Source organism: Salmo salar, chromosome 16 (genome assembly GCF_965601325.2).
Source record: "Salmo salar chromosome 16, fSalSal1, whole genome shotgun sequence".
Classification (NCBI taxonomy): domain Eukaryota; kingdom Metazoa; phylum Chordata; class Actinopteri; order Salmoniformes; family Salmonidae; genus Salmo; species Salmo salar.
The window spans coordinates 9,018,578-9,038,446 of NC_138306.1; the positions used below are offsets into that span (position 1 = coordinate 9,018,578).

General features: G+C 44.1%; 1 long non-coding RNA gene across 1 annotated transcript in view; it reads left to right on the forward strand.

Moving 5' to 3' along the window:
- The window catches only part of LOC106573112 (protein O-mannosyl-transferase TMTC3), a 71,803-nt gene that overhangs the window by 27,465 nt on the left and 24,469 nt on the right, over positions 1 to 19,869 (forward strand). Inside the window, exons 7-8 of the long non-coding RNA XR_006759660.2 lie at positions 15,873 to 16,056; positions 17,196 to 17,281. This is a non-coding gene — a long non-coding RNA (protein O-mannosyl-transferase TMTC3). The remainder of the gene's footprint in view (positions 1 to 15,872; positions 16,057 to 17,195; positions 17,282 to 19,869) is intronic.

The following is a 19,869-nucleotide window of genomic DNA, read 5'->3' on the forward strand; positions in this document are numbered from 1 at the left end:
TATCCTCATCCTGGCTCAGCACAACTAATGTTCTCTTCTGAATGACCCTGTTTGGCAGATTTTGTGCATTGGAAAGTTCAGCAGTGTGGATGCCTGCCCTGAATCTACTACTGTATCCTCTGCCTGCCCATAGATAGAGGAAGAGAAATGGATGGGAGGAGTGTATATTGTGTAACAGAGTAACAGACCCATGACTTCTTTCTCCTCACTGTTTTCTCTCTGTGACTCAATATGGGTCAGTGAACTTCCTCACAATGTTGCTTTTACCCTCCCTATGAGACAAAGACCACCACAAATGATCATTTATAATGTTAAAGGGGTCGACTGCACTTCCTGATTTGGCCTTATTTTTCATCAATGATCATTAAGAAATGCTAGCGGCTATGACTGAAGGCAAACTACAATTGTCTTGGGGGTGTGGTTTGATGTTGGTGTTTCTTGGGTTTGTCTTTGCCATTCAATCACGACAAACAAGGCCAGAAATGAGTACAGTGAGGTAAGCTAAGCTAGTTTTGCTATGGAGAGAACAAAGTTTTGAAGTTGATGACTTTCTCCCCTCCTGATTGACTTGCCATCTCAGGATGGTCAGCTAATTCAGTTCTTTAGATTGATTGACTGTTTAGCAACAAAATTGACGTGTGCGCAACTATCTGGCAAACAGACAGGGTTAACTTAGATTGTTGACAACATATAAACTACATTTCGTCTCCAATGTTTATTTAAAAACATAAATACATTTGCACAATGAGCTCCTTGTCTCTCAAATACATTGTTACAGTTGTTGGTTTGCTAGGTAGGAAATGTTTTGCCATATTAGCATAGACGTGACATCAGTCAAAACGCTCCATTGAAGTGTGCTCATCATTTTCTTGATGATTCCTGCACTGACCTTGTACTTAGCCAAGCTGACAACAGCAAGCTAGCATAACTTGATGATAGCTGCAGTTGGCTATCCTATCGAGCTGATATTTCTCTGTCATATCAGTTATGTCAAGATAGCAAGATTCCAGTGTCTGGAATGTGTTTCATAAGAAACTTGTTCAACAACACCTTGCTACGAAAGTAGCTTGCAACTTAGTTTCAACGTTTCATCACGTCATGTCATGTTACTGTGGAAACGGTATCAACTGCGAGTTGAATGCCCGCTCTTGAGTCAGCTCAGCTGTCCTACAACACAATATTCTGTTTCGGCTCCTCTCTCCATATGTCCGCTGTTCGATCTTTCCCAGGGGACAAATCCCAGAACTTTATCCCCCTTGGAATTTTCCCTATTTTGTTGCATTACAACCTGTAGTTTAAATGGATTTTTATTTGGATTTCATGTAATGGACATACACGAAATAGTCAAAATTGGTGAAGTGAAATGAAAAAAATTACTTGTTAAAAAAAAAAAAAAAAGAACTAAACAGAAAAGTGGTGTGTGCATATGTATTCACCCACTTTGCTATGAAGCCCCTAAATAAGATCTGATCTGGTGCAACCAATTGCCTTCAGAAGTCACAATTTGTTAAATAAAGTCCACCTGTCTGCAATCTGTCAAATGATCTGTCACATGATCTCAGTATATATACACCAGTTCTGAAAGGCCCCAGAGTCTGCAACACCACTAAGCAAGGCGCACCACCAAGCAAGTGGCACCATGAAGACCAAGGAGCTCTCCAAACAGGTCAGGGACAAAGTTGCGGAGAAGTACATATCAGGCTTGGGTTATAAAAAAATATCAGAAACGTTGAACATCCCACGGAGCACCATTAAATCCATTATTAAAAAATGGAAAGAATATGGCAACATAACAAACCTGCCAAGAGAGGGCTGCCCACCAAAACTCATGGACTAGGCAAGGAGGGTATTAATCAGAGAGGCATCAAAGAGACCAAAGACAACCCTGAAGGAACTGCAAAGCTCCACAGCAGAGATCAGAGAATCTGTCCATAGGGCCACTTTAAGCCGTCCACTCCACAGAGCTGGGCTTTACGGAAGAGTGGCCAGAAAAAAAGCCATTGCTTAAAGAAAAGAATAAGCAAACACGTTTGGTGTTCGCCAAAAGGCATGTGGGAGACTCCCCAAACATATGGAAGAAGGTACTCTGGTCAGATGAGACTAAAATTGTCACGAATCCCACCGAAGGTGGCTCCCCTGCCTGCTCGGGCGGTGCTCGGCGGTCGTTGTCGCCGGCCTACTAGCCGCCGCTAATCCCTTTTTCCTTTTCTGTTTGTAATGTCTAATTGGTTGCACCTGTTCCTTATTGAGTGTCTTGATTTGTGTTTATTTAAACCTGCTTAGCCCGCCCAGGTTTGTGCGGGATTATTTTCTGTCAGTGTGCTTGTTTTGGATGTGCTGGCTATTCGCCGTAATTTATCTTTCCGGACTGTGTGCCCGTTGTTTCTGGGTTGGTCATTTTGTTCACGCGCCTGTTGTGTTGGCGTTGACCGTTTTCTGTACCGGGAAAAATAAATTCATTTTTTCCTTAGCTTTGCTCTCTGCGCCTGACTCCTACCACCACTCCTAGAAATTTGTGACAAAAATGTAGCTTTTTGGTCTTCAAGGAAAACGCTATGTCTGGCGCAAACCCAACACTTCTCATCACCCCGAGACAACCATCCCCACAGTGAAGCATGATGGTGGCAGCATCATGCTGTGGGGAAGTTTTTCATCGGCAGGGACTGGGAAACTAGTAAGAATTGAAGGAATGATGGATGGTGCTAAATACAGGGAAATTCATGAGGGAAACCTGTTTCAGTCTTCCAGAGATTTGAGACTGGGATGGAGGTTCACCTTCCAGCAGGACAATGACCCTAAGTATACTGCTAAAGCAATACTCGAGTGGTTTAAGGGGAACCATTTACATGTCTTGGAATGGCCTAGTCAAAGCCCAGAACTCAATCCAATAAAGAATCTGTGGTATGACTTAAAGATTGCTGTACACCAGCGGAAGCCATCCAACTTGAAGGAGCTTGTGCAATTTTGTCTTGAAGAATGGGCAAAAATCCCAATGGCTAGATGTGCCAAGCTTATAGAGACATACCTCAAGAGACTTGTAGCTGTAATTGCTGCAGAAGGTGGCTCTACAAAGTATTGACTTTGGGGAGGTGAATAGTTATGCACGCTGAAGTTTTTTTTTGTGTCTTATTTCTTGTTTGCTTCACAATAAAAAATATTTTGCATCTTCAAAGTGGTAGGCATGTTGTGTAAATCAAATGATACAACCCCCCCAAAAATCTATTTTAATTCCAGGTTGTAAGGCAATAAAATAGCAAAAATTCAGAAGGGGGTGAGTACTTTCGCAAGCCACTGTATATTGTACAAAAATATGAACGTAACATGTAAAGTGTTGGTCCCTTGTTTCACGAGTTGAAATAAAACATATCAGAAATGTTTCATATGCACAAAAAGCTTATTTCTCTAAAATGTAGTTCACATATTTGTTTACATCCCTGTTAGTGAGCATTTCTCCTTTGCCAAGATAATCCATCCACCTGACAGCTGTGGCATATCAAGAAGCTGATTAGACAGCATGGTTATTACACAGGTGCACCTTGTGCTGGGGACAATAAAAGGCAACTCTAACATGTGCAGTTTTGTCAAACAACCATGTATAACCACGCCAGCCCTTGACATCCACATCTGGCGGCTTCACCTGCAGGATTGTCTTGGGGGGGTATTTCTCTCTGTAGTAAAGCCCTTTTGTGGGCTTTACTACAGTTTGTTTTATGAAAAACTCATTCTGATTTGACTGGGCCTGGCTACACAGTGGATGGGTCTGGCTGCCAAGTGGGTGGTCTATGCCCTCCAAGGCCCACCCATGGCTTCACCCATGCCCAGTCATGTGAAATCAATAGATTAGGGCCTAATGAATTTATTTCAATTGACTGATTTTCTTATATGAACTGTTACTCAGTAAAATCTTTGAAATTGTTGCATATTGCGTTTTCTTTTTTTGTTCAGTGTACTAATATCCCTACAACAGGTGTAGGCTACATGTGGACATTGCACAAACGTCACCCAGCTTGAGTGTAGATGCATACATTTATCAACAAAAAGATTGATGAGTCTATTGGTGCTACAAAGACAAAACATTTAATGCTGTAAATATATTGATGTGCTTATAAAGACAGTATGCCTACTCTTACCTAGCAAATACAATTAACAGTACAACTTTAGCTGTCTAACCAGAACTAGAATGGCTGTCTGTTTGGTCAAATCTAAGGATTTGGCTGTCTAACCACGCTGACATGCACAGCTCTCTGGGTAAGGTTCTGTCTTCAAGCCTCCAGTGGGTGATGAAGTCCCTTCCATATATATAATGTATTACAGGTTATGGAAAGTGGCTGTCAAGTGGCAGGAGGGGTGGAGTGCATGACACTTCATCCTGAATATGAAAGAGTTTGCCTTAACCCATGGGTCCAGAAGGTAGTTGTGAGATGCAGGAGGATGGCAATCTTCTCAAGTGGAATTATGTTTTTTGAAAAGTTTACAAATTAATTAAAAATTAAAAGCTGAAATGTCTTTAGTCAATAAGTATTCAACCCCTTTCTTATGGTAGGCCTAAATAAGTTCAGGACTAGAAATGTCCATAAAAATGATCTGTAAGGTTTCTCAGTCGAGTAGTGAATTTCAAACACAGAGTCTACCACAAAGATCAGGGAGGTTTTCCAATGCCTTTCAAAGAAGGGCCCCTATTGGTGCATGGGTAAAACACATACGTTGAATATCCCTTTGAGTATGGTGAAGTTATTAATTACACTTTGGATGGTGTATCAGTACACCAAGTCACTACAAAGATACAGGCATCCTTCCTAACTCCATTGCCGGAGAGGAAGGAAACCGCTCCGGGATTTCACCATGAGGCCAATGGTGACTTTAAAACAGTTACAGAGTTGAATGGCTTTGATAGGAGAAACAGAGGATGGATTAACAACATTGTAGTTTCTCCACAATACTAACCTAATTGACAGAGTGAAAAGAAGGAAGCCTGTACAAAATAAAAAATATTCCAAAGCATGCATCCTGTTTGCAATAAGGCACTAAAGTAAAACTGAAAAAAGAAATGTCCTTAACACAAAGCGTTATGTTTGGGAAAAATCCAACACAACACATCACGGAGTACCACTCTTCATATTTTCAAGCATGGTTGTGGCTGCATCATGTTATGGGTATGCTTGTCATCAGCAAGGACTCACTTTTTTATATAAAAATAAACCGAATAGAGCTAAGCACAGGCAAAATCCTAGAGGAAAATCTGGTTCAGTCTGCTTTCCAACATATACTGGGATACAAATTCACCTTTCAAAAGGAAAATAACCTAAAACACAAGGCCAAATATATGCTGGAGTTGTTTACCAAAATTATATTGAATGTTTTTAATTGTGTGTAAATTGGTGAATTGTATTCTTTATTTAACATGCATCAGGTCTAGTGTTTTGGCTAGACAAATCAAATACACTGTACAAATATATAAACTCAACATGCAACAATTTCAAAGATTTTACTGAGTTACAGTTCATGATTGGGACTATAGGGCGGCGCACTATTGGCCCAGCATCGTCCATTTTTGGCCGTTGTAGGTCGTCATTGTAAATAAGAATGTGTTCTTAACTGACTCGCCTAGTAAAATGAAGGTTAAATAAAAAAAATGTGTGTATATATATATATATATATATATATCTATATATATATATATCTATATATATATATATATCTATATATATATATATATATATTTGTGTGTGTGTGTGTAGATACAGTGAGGGGAAAAAGTATTTGATCCCCTGCTGATTTTGTACGTTTGCCCACTTACAAAGAAATGATCAGTCTATAATTTTAATGGTAGGTTTATTTGAACACTGAGAGACAGAATAACAACAAAAAATCCAGAAAAACGCATGTCAAAAATGTTATAAAATGATTTGCATTTTAATGAGGGAAATAAGTATTTGACCCCTCTGCAAAACATGACTTAGTGGTAAAACCCTTGTTGGCAATCACAGAGGTCAGACGTTTCTTGTAGTTGGCCACCAGGTTTGCACACATCTCAGGAGGGATTTTGTCCCACTCCTCTTTGCAGATCTTCTCCACATCATTAAGGTTTCGAGGCTGACGTTTGGCAACTCGAACCTTCAGCTCCCTCCACAGATTTTCTATGGGATTAAGGTCTGCTTCTTCTTGAGCCACTCCTTTGTTGCCATGTGTTTTGGGTCATTGTCATGCTGGAATACCCATCCACGACCCATTTTCAATGCCCTGGCTGAGGGAAGGAGGTTCTCACCCAAGACTTGACGGTACATGGCCCCGTCCATCGTCCCTATGATGCGGTGAAGTTGTCCTGTCCCCTTAGCAGAAAAACACCCCCAAAGCATAATGTTTCCACCTCCATGTTTGACGGTGATGGTGTTCTTGGGGTCATAGGCAGCATTCCTCCTCCTCCAAACACGGCGAGTTGAGTTGATGCCAAAGAGCTCCATTTTGGTCTCATCTGACCACAACACTTTCACCAGTTGTCCTCTGAATCATTGATATGTTCATTGGCAAACTTCAGACGGGTATGTATATGTATTCTTGAGCAGGGGACCTTGCGGGCGCTGCAGGATTTCAGTCCTTCACGGCGTAGTGTGTTACCAATTGTTTTCTTGGTGACTATGGTCCCAGCTGCCTTGAGACCATTGACAAGATCCTCCCGTGTAGTTCTGGGCTGATTCCTCACCGTTCTCATGATCATTGCAACCCCACGAGGTGAGATCTTGCATGGAGCCCCAGGCCGAGGGATATTGACAGTTCTTTTGTGTTTCTTCCATTTGCGAATAATCGCACCAAATGTTGTCACCTTCTCACCAAGCTGCTTGGCGATGGTCTTGTACCCCATTCCAGCCTTGTGTAGGTCTACAATATTGTCCCTGACATCCTTGGAGAGCTCTTTGGTCTTGGCCATGGTGGAGAGTTTGGAATCTGATTGACTGATTGCTTCTGTGGACAGGTGTCTTTTTTACAGGTAACAAGCTGCGGTTAGGAGCACTCCCTTCAAGAGTGTGCTCCTAATCTCAGCTCGTTACCTGTATAAAAGACACTTGGGAGCCAGAAATCTTTCTGATTGAGAGGGGGTCAAATACTTATTTCCCTCATTAAAATGCAAATCAATTTTTAACATTTTTGACATGCGTTTTTCTGGATATTTTTGTTGTTATTCTGTCTCTCACTGTTCAAATAAACCTACCATTACAATTATAGACTGAGCCTTTCTTTATCAGTGGGCAAACGTACAAAATCAGCAGGGGATCAAATACTTTTTCCCCCCACTGTACGTACACTACTGTTCAAAAGTTTGGGGTCACTTAGAAATGTCCTTGTTTTTTGAAAGAAAAGCACTTTTTTTTGTCCATTTAAAATAACACAAATTGATCATAAATACAGTGTAGACATTGTTAATGTTATAAATGACCATTGTAGCTGGAAACGGCAGATTTGTTTTATGGAATATCGACATAGGCATACAGAGACCCATTATCAGCAACCATCACTTCTGTGTTCCAATGGCACGTTGTGTTAGCTAATCCAAGTTTATCATTTTAAAAGGCTAATTGATCATTAGAAAACCCTTTGCAATTATGTTAGCACAGCTGAAAACTGTTGTTCTGATTAAAGAAGCAATAAAACTGTCCTTCTTTAGACTAGTTGAGTATCTGGAGCATCAGCATTTGTGGGTTTCATTACAGGATCAAAATGGCTAGAAACAAATAACTTTCTTCTGAAACTCATCATTCTATTGTTGTTCTGAGAAATGAGGGCTATTCCATGCGAGAAATTGGCAAGAAGCTGAAGATCTCGTACAACGCTGTGTACTACTCCCTTCGCAGAACCGCGAAAACTGGCTCTAACCAGAATAGAAAGAGCAGTGGGAGGCCCTGGTGCACAACTGAGCAAGAGGACAAGTACATTAGAGTGTCTAGTTTGAGAAACAGACGCCTCACAAGTCCTCCTGGACAGAGGAACTCTGCCTAGAAGGCAAACATCCCAGAGTCGCCTCTTCACTGTTGACGCTGAGACTGGTGTTTTGAAGGGTACTATTTAATGAAGCTGCCAGTTGAGGACTTGTGAAGTGCCTGTTTCTCAAACTAGACACTCTAATGTACTTGTTCTCTTGCTCAGGTGTGCACCGGGGCCTGTATATTTTGGGATGTGACAACTGTCTGTTTTAATTAACTACAATGACCATAATCCATTGCGCCTGTTCTTTCCGGCTCGGACAGTGAAAAGAGTGTTTTTCCGGGTCGGATACACTTTTACGCCTGCAATGTTAGGTTAGATACACACAGACCACATAGACTGCATGAGAGAGGAATGTACACAACACAATGATGAGAGGGATAGAGACAGTTTGTGAAAATATGCCTTATCTACGTTGAAGAACTAGTCAATTATTTCGTCAGACAGCTTTCAGCATCTTTAGGCAGGCTAGCCTAGCTAAATAGGATGAACAAACACAGTAAGTCACTCTGGATAAGAGCGTCTGCTAAATTACGTAAATGTACATTATGGGGAGAGTTACAGAGTTAATGTTATGGCTGGCTGGCTGGCTGCTACTGCCTGAGCAGAGATGATGATAAACGAATCAACAACAAAAAACTAGGCAATATACACATCTGAAATATTTTGTTATTTCATAGTAATTTCCTATTTTTCTATTGATGTCTAGGCTACCTACCCAATGTGACATGAAAGAGACAGTGGAATATTGTTGGCAATTGAATGTTTACCATTTTTGGCTGTGGAATTTTCATTGCAAAGCTCTAAAATCATTGGTATATCATTATTTCATATTGCATTTAATGTTTAAAAGTCGAATTCCGTGATTATTTTTTCAATAATCAAACTAAAATCGACATCAAAAAGCACTATTCGCCCGTCACCGGGCCCTCTGAAGCGACTGCCAAACGCAATCATGCTGTTCATTGTAAATATCATATTATGGTGTTAATACATAGGGAGGGGGGATAACTCTGGATAATTCACGACAAGGACCACCTATAGCGTAGAGTGAGTGATTTAGTTTGATAGCTGATGAGAGGGTTTACACTTTTCTCCCTTAACACTCAGAGCGCTGGAATTCAATAACTACTAGAATTGCCATGACATTCATTCTGACCGTTGATATTTCAATTGTAGAAATATTCCATAATAAATAATAAATACTAAATTAATGCATTTATTATGTTTAAATAGGTAATAAGAAACCTCAGGACACCAAATGCATATCGATTGATCCAGAAGCACATAGACTGTAAATACTAAAATAAGGTGATAGTGTATTTTCTGACTGTGAGACAACAGTTGCCTACCCAGCTGGCCCATCCAAACAACACCTAAACTATATTAAAACTAATTTCACGTAGTAATAATAATAATAATAATAATAATACTGTAGATATGGCTTAAAGACTAGATTAAATTGATCATAGTCTGATGGGTGACAATATTATCAATTGTCAAATAGAAAATGACGAGACTGATGGCCTGTGCAGCGTGCATTCCAGATGTTTTGATTGCTATACCCTATCAGAAAGAGCAGATTCCAACATTTTGAATAAACCTATTTTTGGCCAAAAAAACTGTACAAATTGTGTGGATGGTCTCTGTTTCAAAATATTACTTTTTCCTTGAATAACCATGGCTCCATGTATTCCTCATGGGAGTAGGCTTCTGGTGACTATCAGCAATAGCCATTTGGGATATTTCATTATGTTCTTACTGTAAAATATGTGTGTTGACTGTGGTAGGACTGATGTCTGCTAAACGAACAAGTTGATTTCATTGGCATGGCGCAGCTACTAAGCTCAGATAAATACAACTCACAATATGCCAATCTGTTGGCTTTAAATAAATTGCCATGTATTATGTTTTTTTTATATGACCTTCCTGAACGAAATATGAATGGGTTTATTTGTGATTGTGTATACTAACACTAGAAAGGCAGAGTGTATCATGTCTCAAAACGAATTTAAATGTTTAATTACTCTGCCATTTTTAAAGTAATGTCCCCCTTGTCCGTCAGTTTTCCTAAATAAGTCTATACAACACATTGTCATTGTTAGAATCTTAATATCGCAAACAGAACTGGAGTTATAACCAATTTTAGGAGGGCATGTCATTTTTTGAATGATCTTCCCCAGCCTGCTCCGCTCTTTCTCCGATAGTTGAAATGAACGATGAGGGGAAATGGACGATGCATAATTATGTAATCACCAATTGTGAATGAAGAACAGGGCGGCCATTGTATTCAGGGCTAATGTATTAATCTATTCTAATTATAATCTCAAAACGTTGTACCCTATACCAGTCCAACAAATCCAAGCAGTTTCATTAGTCTACTCTAGGCCTACTTGGAGTAAGATACACAGTGAGAGCGTGCATAATTTACAATGGGACCAAGACGAATGGATGCACATGCTGTGTTAGCGTTGCTACAAGATCTGAATAACAACGACTCAGATGGCGGGGAAGAAATACATCATGACATCTATGATGATTATTATTCTGATTCATACTGAACGGCTTTCCATATCTGGGAAAGGAGCCATATCGGGCAGTGGGTGAGCAGGTTTCGGGTAATGTTTCGGATCAGATGGCACAGCTGTACTAGCTGAAAGGAGGAACTTGCCGCTGGCCTGCTGCTGTGTTTTACAACATGCCTGACTTTGCTGCTATCATCGCACACGTGTTGTTCAAGCAGCGCATGAACAACACCCATGAGACCAGAAGAGACTTCATCATGAGTCTGGCACACAGGCAGCGTGAGAGACACATGTGGTCCAAGCAAAGATTCCTTGCGTGCCAAATTGTGCACTGCTCTCGGGGAGAAGCTGCAAGGTAGGCAGATGCACTTGGAACAGAACCGGACACCTAATTCAGCTGCAAGTGACTTGTTTGTGGGAAGTGTTGCATTTAAGTAAGTTAAAGGATAACAACTAAATGAGATCCAACTATTTCGCGAAGATGCACACAATACTGTAAGCAGGAGCGAGGCCACAAATAATGTGTCTAATAACTGACAATAAGACTATTTTTGACCGCTGTCATAGACACTTATATTCATTATAATACCATTATTGCTTTTGTGCTGATTTTCACCGTTCACAAGCACGCTATACTGATATTTAGTCTACTGATATTTTCCTCATTGACCGCGTGTCTTGCGGTTTGGGTATTTTCATTCGTTTTGTCATTATAAACATAAGCTTTTACTGTGTTTCAATACACATGCTTTTTGTTTCATAGTTGGTTTTTCATTTTTACATATAGCCCACAGTAACAAACTAATGAAAATGTTATGTTCTTCCAAATACTTACATTTGGTAATGTTACCTAACAACTTCATAAACACAACCAAATGACATTGGCAATGAGGCCAGGCTTTTCTAGTTAAATGGATTTATTAGACTGGTGCCAATTGATACTCCTCAAGGCCTGGCTATTCTACTGTTAAACATGCATATGGTAGTTTTGACCGTCATGACGCTTTTGAGGATGAAATGCTCAAAGTTTTTGTCTGAAAGTACTGCTAAACCGGTGGGTTTAAGGTTTTTATTGAAATTACAAAAGTGTTTAGGTTTTTTCTCCATTAGGTCAAAGGGGTTTTGATGGGATAGTGATGTATGGCAGTTGAATGTTTTGGTAGACAGACACACTAAAGACGCTGTAACGTCCGTCGTTAAAGGTAGACCAAGGCGCAGCGTGAGTTGGGTTCATCTTACTTTATTTTAAACGTGAACCAGCAAAACAAAAAACAATACAACGAATGAAAAGCTATGCGTGCAAACACATGCAACGCAAAGACAACTTCCCACAAAAGACAGGTGGAAAAAGGGCTACCTAAGTATGGCTCCCAATCAGAGACAACGATAGACAGCTGTCCCTGATTGAGAACCATACCAGGCCAAAAACCAAAGAAATACAAAACATAGATAAGGAACATAGAATGCCCACCCCAACTCACGCCCTGACCAAACTAAAATAGAGACATAAAAAGGAACTCTAAGGTCAGGGCGTGACAGTACCCCCCCCACAAAGGTGTGGACTCCGGCCGCAAAACCTAAACCTATAGGGGAGGGTCCGGGTGGGCATCTATCCGGTGGCGGCTCAGGGGCGGGACGCAGACCCTGCTCCACCACTGGCTCACCCCACTTTGGTGGCGCCTCTAGAGCGGGGTCCCTCGCCGCCGATCCCAGACTGGGGACCCTCTCAGCGGGCCCCGGACCGGAGGGCGACTCTGGAAGCTCCGGACCGGAGGGCGACTCTGGAAGCTCCGGACCGGAGGGCGACTCTGGGGGCTCCGGACCGGAGGGCGACTCTGGGGGCTCCGGACCGGAGGGCGACTCTGGGGGCTCCGGACCGGAGGGCGACTCTGGGGGCTCCGGACCGGAGGGCGACTCTGGGAGCTCCGGACCGGAGGGCGACTCTGGGAGCTCCGGACCGGAGGGCGACTCTGGGAGCTCCGGACCGGAGGGCGACTCTGGGAGCTCCGGACCGGAGGGCGACTCTGGGAGCTCCGGACCGGAGGGCGACTCTGGGGGCTCCGGACCGGAGGGCGACTCTGGGGGCTCCGGACCGGAGGGCGACTCTGGGGGCTCCGGACCGGAGGGCGACTCTGGGGGCTCCGGACCGGAGGGCGACTCTGGGGGCTCCGGACTGGAGGGCGTCTCTGTCGGTTCCGGACTGGAGGGCGTCTCTGTCGGTTCCGGACTGGAGGGCATCTCAGCAGGCTCCGGACTGTAAACTGTCGCCGGAACGCTCCGGACGGGGAACTGTCACCAGAAGCTCTGGACGGGGAACTGTCGCCGGAAGCTTTGGACAGGGAACTGTCGCCAGAAGCTCTGGACGGGGAACTGTCACCGGAAGTTCTGGACGGGGAATGCGCACTGGAAGCCTGATGCGTGGGGCTGGCTTTGGAGGCGCCAGACTAGTAACACACACCACAGGGCTAGTGCGAGGAGCAGGAACAGGACGTACTGGACTGGACAGGCGCACTGGAGGCCTGATGCGTGGGACTGGCTTTGGAGGCGCCAGACTAGTAACACGCACCCCCAGGCTAGTGCGGAGAGCAGGAACAGGACGTACTGGAGGGCTGGTCCGTGGAGGAGGCACAGGATAGACCGGGCTGTGGGGGAGCACTGGAGATCTGGTGCGTAGGCTTGCCACCACTCTTCCAGGCTGAATGCCCACTTTCGCCCGGCATGAGCGGAGCGCAGGCATAGGACGAACTGAGCCCTCCCAGCGCCCCGAAGACACAGCACGCAGAGCCGGCGCAGGATACCCTGGGCCGAAATTGCGTGCTGGAGATCATACGCGCTGGGCTGGCACACTCCGCCCTGACTGGATGCCCACGCTCGCATGGCACTTGCAGGGGGCTGGGATGTAACGTACCAGGCTATGAGCGCGTACTGGAGACCCTGTGCGCTTTACCGCATAACATGGTGCCTGACCAGTACCACGCTGCCTCCGGTAAGCACAGGGAGTTGGCTCAGGTCCAGCGCCTGACTCCGCCAATCTCCCCGTGTGCCCCCCACACATTTTTTGGGGGGGCTGCCTCTCGTGCCTGCTTTGTAGCCTTGCCTCATATCGCCCAGCTTGTCTCCAGGGTCCCTGTCTGTCCACAATCTCCTCCCAAGTCCATGACTCGAATTAACTCCTCTGCAGCTCCTTACCCCGCTGCTTGGTCTGTCAAGCTAGTTACTCTGTCAAGCTAGTTATTGAGAGCTCAAGTGGGGGCCACGTTAAATCAGAAAGCAGGCAGGCGAACTGCCTGCGGACATTATGTTTGACACCCCTGGATATTTTGTGGTTAGCTAAGCATTTAATATAGCTCACTGCTAAATTTCACAGTCACACAATCTCACTTTTAAACTGCTGAACTCAATATGACATTCAGTCATTGGATTACTGCATTGTTGGGTTAAGACCTTGCAAGAAAGGCATGTACTTATGCAAGTGACATTCAAACTTGACAGTCAGTCATTGAATTCCATATTGCACACCTATTCCCCCGGTACCTCTAGGCTTAGGCATTTGTAGTAAATGCTACAGCTAACAACTCATTATGTTATGTCTGATTTGCATTTCTTATATATGCCATTTTGCAGACGCTTTTATCCAAAACAACTTACATTCATGCGTGCATACATTTTACGTATGGGTGGTCCCGGGAACCGAACCCCCTATCCTGGCATTGCAAGCACCATGCTCTACCAACTGAGTTACAGAGGACCACATTTTCTATTCCTTTCTTGAGGGTGTGAGGCAATTAAAGTAATATAACATGCATTGCATTCCCTGCCAAGTGTTTCTCCGTGCCCTTGTTTGCCCCTCGAGTTCACAACCAGTAAAAAGCTTTAAAACATCTCCTCCTAGGTTTCCAATGAAAATGATTCTGTACTCGTAACAAATAAGAGATAAGGAAGTGAGAGTGACATGCATGCCAGGCAAATTTTACCTTGCTTAAAGACATACTCCGGGAACTTTGGTGACTACTAATGATTTGTTAATCCTTCTGCTTTGGGCTGAATGTGTCAATGAAGTTCATACATGCATCATCTATAAGCAGAATTAGTCTTACCTCAATTAGCCACGAAATCCCTAGTTTGAAGGCGACTGTTTTTCTGGAAGCCGTGCTGCGCCATTTCTCCTTAATTTTCCTCCGTGTGTGCCAGCCCCATATCAATTCGAGTTGTACCAATGAGCTTCAGCCCCTCACCATTTGAGTGATATCTAGCAAGAGGCACACACAGCAGAGCGAGAGAGAGCAATGCCGTGGTGCACATACTGTATCTGCACATATGTAACATGGTACTCAATTTTCAGAGACCACTTTTGGCTTGGGAGCGCTACTTTCAGAATGACTGTCTAAAAAGTATACGAAAGAGATCCCGGAGGATCTCTTTAATCTATCATGTAGATATGCTTACTGGTAATGCAAGGGAGAGTGCTCTACTGATATGGTGTGCAAACTGATAAGTAACTCCTCTAACATGCTTGTCTTGGTGTCCTCTGATCAACCTGAAATGGTCACTTATAACGAACTATAACATATAGTTGGGAAAACTCTATCTTGCCTTATCTATGATGTCGATATGCTTACATGAAATGTAAAGTGTTCAACTGATATTGTGTGTGTGTACTGAGTATATGAGAGTCCAAACAGCTAAATCTATCCTGAGTGTTCAAAACTCTTTCCATAACATAGACTGACCAGGTGAATCCAGGTGAAAGCTATGATCCCTTATGCTATGCCACCTGTTAAATCCACTTCAATCAGTGTAGATGAAGGAAGCAGGTTAAATAATTATTTTTAAGACATGAGACAATTGTAACATGTGTCATTCAGAGGGTGAATGGGCAAGACAAAATATTTAAGTGCCTTTGAACGGGCTATGGTAGTAGGTGTCAGGCGCACCGGTCTGAGTGTGTCAAGAACTGCAACGCTGCTGGGTTTTTCATGCTCAACAGTTTCCCGTGTGTATCAAGAATGGTCCACCAACCAAAGGACATCCAGCAATCTTGACACAAGTGTGGGAAGCATTGGAGTCAACATGGTCCAGCATCCCTGTGGAACACTTTTGACACCTTGTAGAGTCCATCCCATGATGAATTGTTCTCAGGTCACAGGGGGGTGCAACTCAATATTAGGATGGTGTTCCTAATGTTTTGTACATTGTGTATGTGAACCCATGCCTCTGTGCCAATGCACTCTGCCATTCAAAATGAGCATTTCATTAATTCACAGGATAAGTGTATTCAAGGAGGCTTATGTTCATCATGCCTTTCATTATGTTCTTATTTGTATTTTGTTCCCTACTCCTCCCCCCCTCTTCCTTCCCCTTTTTCTCCAGTCTCTCTCTTTGATCGTGCTCCCCTTCATCCCAGCCTCCAACCTCTTCTTCCCCGTGGGCTTCGTGGTGGCAGAGAGGGTCCCCAGTATGGGATTCTGTGTTCTCGTGGCACACGGCTATAGGATTGTCTCCCACAAAGGGTGAGTAGTACAGTAGTTAGCTTGGTCCCAGATCTGTTTGTGTTGTCTTTACAACAATGACCAAAGGAGTTGGCAAGACAACACAAACAGATCGGGGACCATTTGGAGTGAGTAGTACCCTTCCAACACAAACTCTGATGGGGTGTAATGGGGTATTAAATGTCTCCAAAGCATAAAATATGCACTTTAACAATGGACCACTCTCAGGGGCGGTATACCGGACTCTGATAATAAACCTAGTCTTGGACTAAGAAGCACTTTCAATTATCCAAGACTAGGCTTAAACTCCCAATGCAGACGTTTTTATATCAATATCAAATCATTTCTGGGTAACAATGAAGTTACTGTAATAGTTGTCCATCAAAATGGACAAAAATAACTTTTTAGCAAAAAAAGAAAGTCTCAACCAAGAATTTAGCTGCAACTGTCTGGGAGTGGTCTGAATTGGCAGAAATGTTTGGAACCTTACTTTGTTATTCGTCTACACTGAGTATACAAAACATTAAGAACCCCTGCTCTTTCCATGACATAGACTGACCAGGTGAATCAGGTGAAAGCTATGATACCTAATTGATGTTATTTGTTAAATCCACTTTAATCAGTGTAGATGAAGGGAAGGAGACAAGTTAAAGAAGGTATTTTCAGTGTATTAACCAATTTTCTGCCTGGTGATTACACCAGGCAAGCCGAAACTCCCACCCATGCAAACAGGCTGATTATAAGGTCCTTTGTAGATTCCAGCAACTATCAGGAAATAACACTGATCAAACGGTGGCCGCGATAATGCAGAATTTTGCATTTTTCACACCGAATAAAATCTAATTCATATGAAATATCTTGCTGCGTTTTGTAAACACAGCTCTAAAATGCTTCTTATTGTAATTTCTGCTCGGCAGGTTTTTGAAACTCACGCGACCCCTGTCAAATTTTGTCACATGTTTACAGTGTTAGTTTCATCAGCTGTTGTACAATATGATACAAAACACACGAAAAACTGACCTTTTATTCTGTGTCCAGGAAACGAGCCCTCAGTGTCTCTCTTCAGCCACAATTTCAAACCAAATTGTACGAACTAGACATCATTATCAATTTGGGGGGTATTATTTGGGTGATATATAGTCTTTTTACTTTTTCCCTTTTATTGACCAGACACATGAAGAAAATATCCTTTTGATGATCGGAGTGCTCCTCACCACACACGCAGTCAAGACCTTCAACAGAAACTGGGACTGGGAATCTGAATACACGCTTTTCACCTCTGCCCTGAAAGTATGCCATCTAGATCTCCTCATTCTTGGCCTAATTTACAATAAACTCTCCACGATTGTTATTTTCATCCGTTGTTCCTCCCAAATAAATATTTTAATAATTTATTTTAAGCTAAACCCATTCAGTTTTTTTTCTTTCTTTATATTCATGAGTCTGGGAGAGAACGAATAGTCCTAGGCGATGCTGTTGGTTCATTGATTGTGCAGGACAGCTTACAGAGTTAGACTACTATAGTGAATTTGTATTTGATTTTGAATAGCCTAGTAATAGGGATTTTTTTAAAATAATTGCATAATTAATAAGGTGACACATTAGGCTACATTTAGTTGCATAATATCTCACCACTGTGTATTTCCATCTCTTCCCCTTTCTTAAGCATGCAGTTGAATGAAAGGTATTGTAGTGAAAACATGTTACTTTCAATGTTCACGAACAGATTTCACTTGGTTTCCTAAATTAAGCAGTGGGTAGCTGCAGGAACAGCGTTGGGAAGCCCATAGGATACAGTTTGGGCGGTATATCACCTGTCGATCAGCGAGAGGCTGCATGCTCCTCAAACAGTGGTTGAGCATGGAGTGAAATAACCGGAGTAGCCTACCTGAAAAAACAACATGCGGGAAAGCGGCTTCCATTCGCTATTGAAGTGCATAGGCAGACCATCTCTTTTTAACATATTAGTAAAGATAATTTTACATTGAGAATAGTCTGATGGGTGATAATACGATCACTTGATGAGAGAACTCTGTGTCGCCTGAGGGAAGGAACGGAGCCAAGCTTTTTATTTACGACTTTCTCAAATCATCAATAGCCCATAGTCGCATCATGCAGCCCATATATGTTTTAATTTCGAAGACATTCTAAGGTTTGTATCATTAACAACTGAAGTTGCCAAATAACTATAAATCTAGCTGTCACGCCCTGACCTGTAACGGCTGTCGTCTAAATGAGACCAAGGTGCAGCGGAGGGTGTGTTCATCATGAAAGGATTTAATGATCGAATGAACACTATACAAAAGAAACCAAAAAAACGACTAGCAACAGTTCTGTCAGGAACACACTAAGCAGAAAACAATCACTCACAAACCCCAAAGGAAAAACAGGCTGCCTATGTATGACTCTCAATCAGCAACAACGATCTACAGCTGTTCCTGATTGAGAGCCACATACGGCCAAACCAAAGAAACAAACCAACATAGAAAAATAAACATAGAACGCCAACCCATGTAACACCCTGGCCTAACCAAAATAGAGAACAAAAAAACCCTCTCTATGGCCAGGGCGTTACAGTACCCCCCTCCCAAAGGTGCGGACTCCGGCCGCAAAACCTGACTCTAAAGGGGAGGGTCCGGGTGGGCCTTCCTACGGCGGCTCTGGTGCGGGACGTGGACCCCACTCCACCCTCAGCTTGGCCCACTTAGGTGGCGCCCCTGGCTGCGCCGGAGGACTGGCGGGCGACCCTGGCGGCGGGCGACCCTGGCTGCGCCCGGCTGGCGGGCGACCCTGGCTGCGCCTGGCTGCGCCCGGCTGGCGGGCGACCCTGGCGGCTCCGGACAGGCGGGCGGCTCTGGCGGCTCCGGACAGGAGGGTGGCTCTGGCGGCACCGGACAGGCGGGCGGCTCTGGCGGCTCTGGCCCAGGATTCACCAGGCTGGGGAGACCCACAGGAGGCCTGGTCCTGGGAGGAGGCACAGGATAGACCAGGCTGGAGAGACCCCCTGGAGGCCTGGTCCTGGGAGGAGGCACAGGATAGGCCAGGCTGGAGAGACCCACTGGAGGCCTGGTCCGAGGAGGAGGCACAGGAGAAACCGGGTTGTGGGGGAGCACTGGAGTTCTGGTGCGTAGGCTTGCCACCCATTCTCCAGGCTGAATGCCCACTCTTGCCCGGCACAGGCGGCGCGCAGGCATAGGGCGAACTGAGCCCTCCCAGCGCCCCGGAGACACAGTGCGCAGAGCCAGCGCAGGATAACCTGGACCGAAACAGTGCACTGGAGACCAGACGCGCTGAGCTGGCACAATCCGCCCTGGCTCGATGCCCACACTCGCATGGCACTTGCGGGGGGCTGGCTTATAGCGCACCGGGCTATGAGTGCGCACTGGAGACACTGTGCGCTTCATAGCATAACACAGTGCCTGACCAGTACCACACTGCTTCCGGTAAGCACGGGGAGTTGGCTCAGGTCTCCAACCTGACTCTGTCACACTCCCCGTGTGCCCCCCCCAACATTTTTTGGGGGCTGCCTCTCGTGCCTGTTGCGCTCCCTTGCCTCATACCAGCGCCTCTCAGCTTTCGCTGCCTCGATCTCCCACTGCGGGCGGCGATACTCCCCAGCTTGAGCCCATAGTCCTTTTCCGTCCAGTAATTCCTCCCACTTCCAGGAATCCTGAATGCTCTTCTCCTGGTGCTGCTCCTTCCTCCGCTGCTTGGTCCTTTTCTGGTGGGTGATTCTGTAACGGCCGTCATCTAAATGAGACCAAGGTGCAGCGGAGGGTGTGTTCATCATGAAAGGATTTAATGATTGAATGAACACTATACAAAATAAACCAAAAAAACGACTAGCAACAGTTCTGTCAGGAACACACTAAACAGAA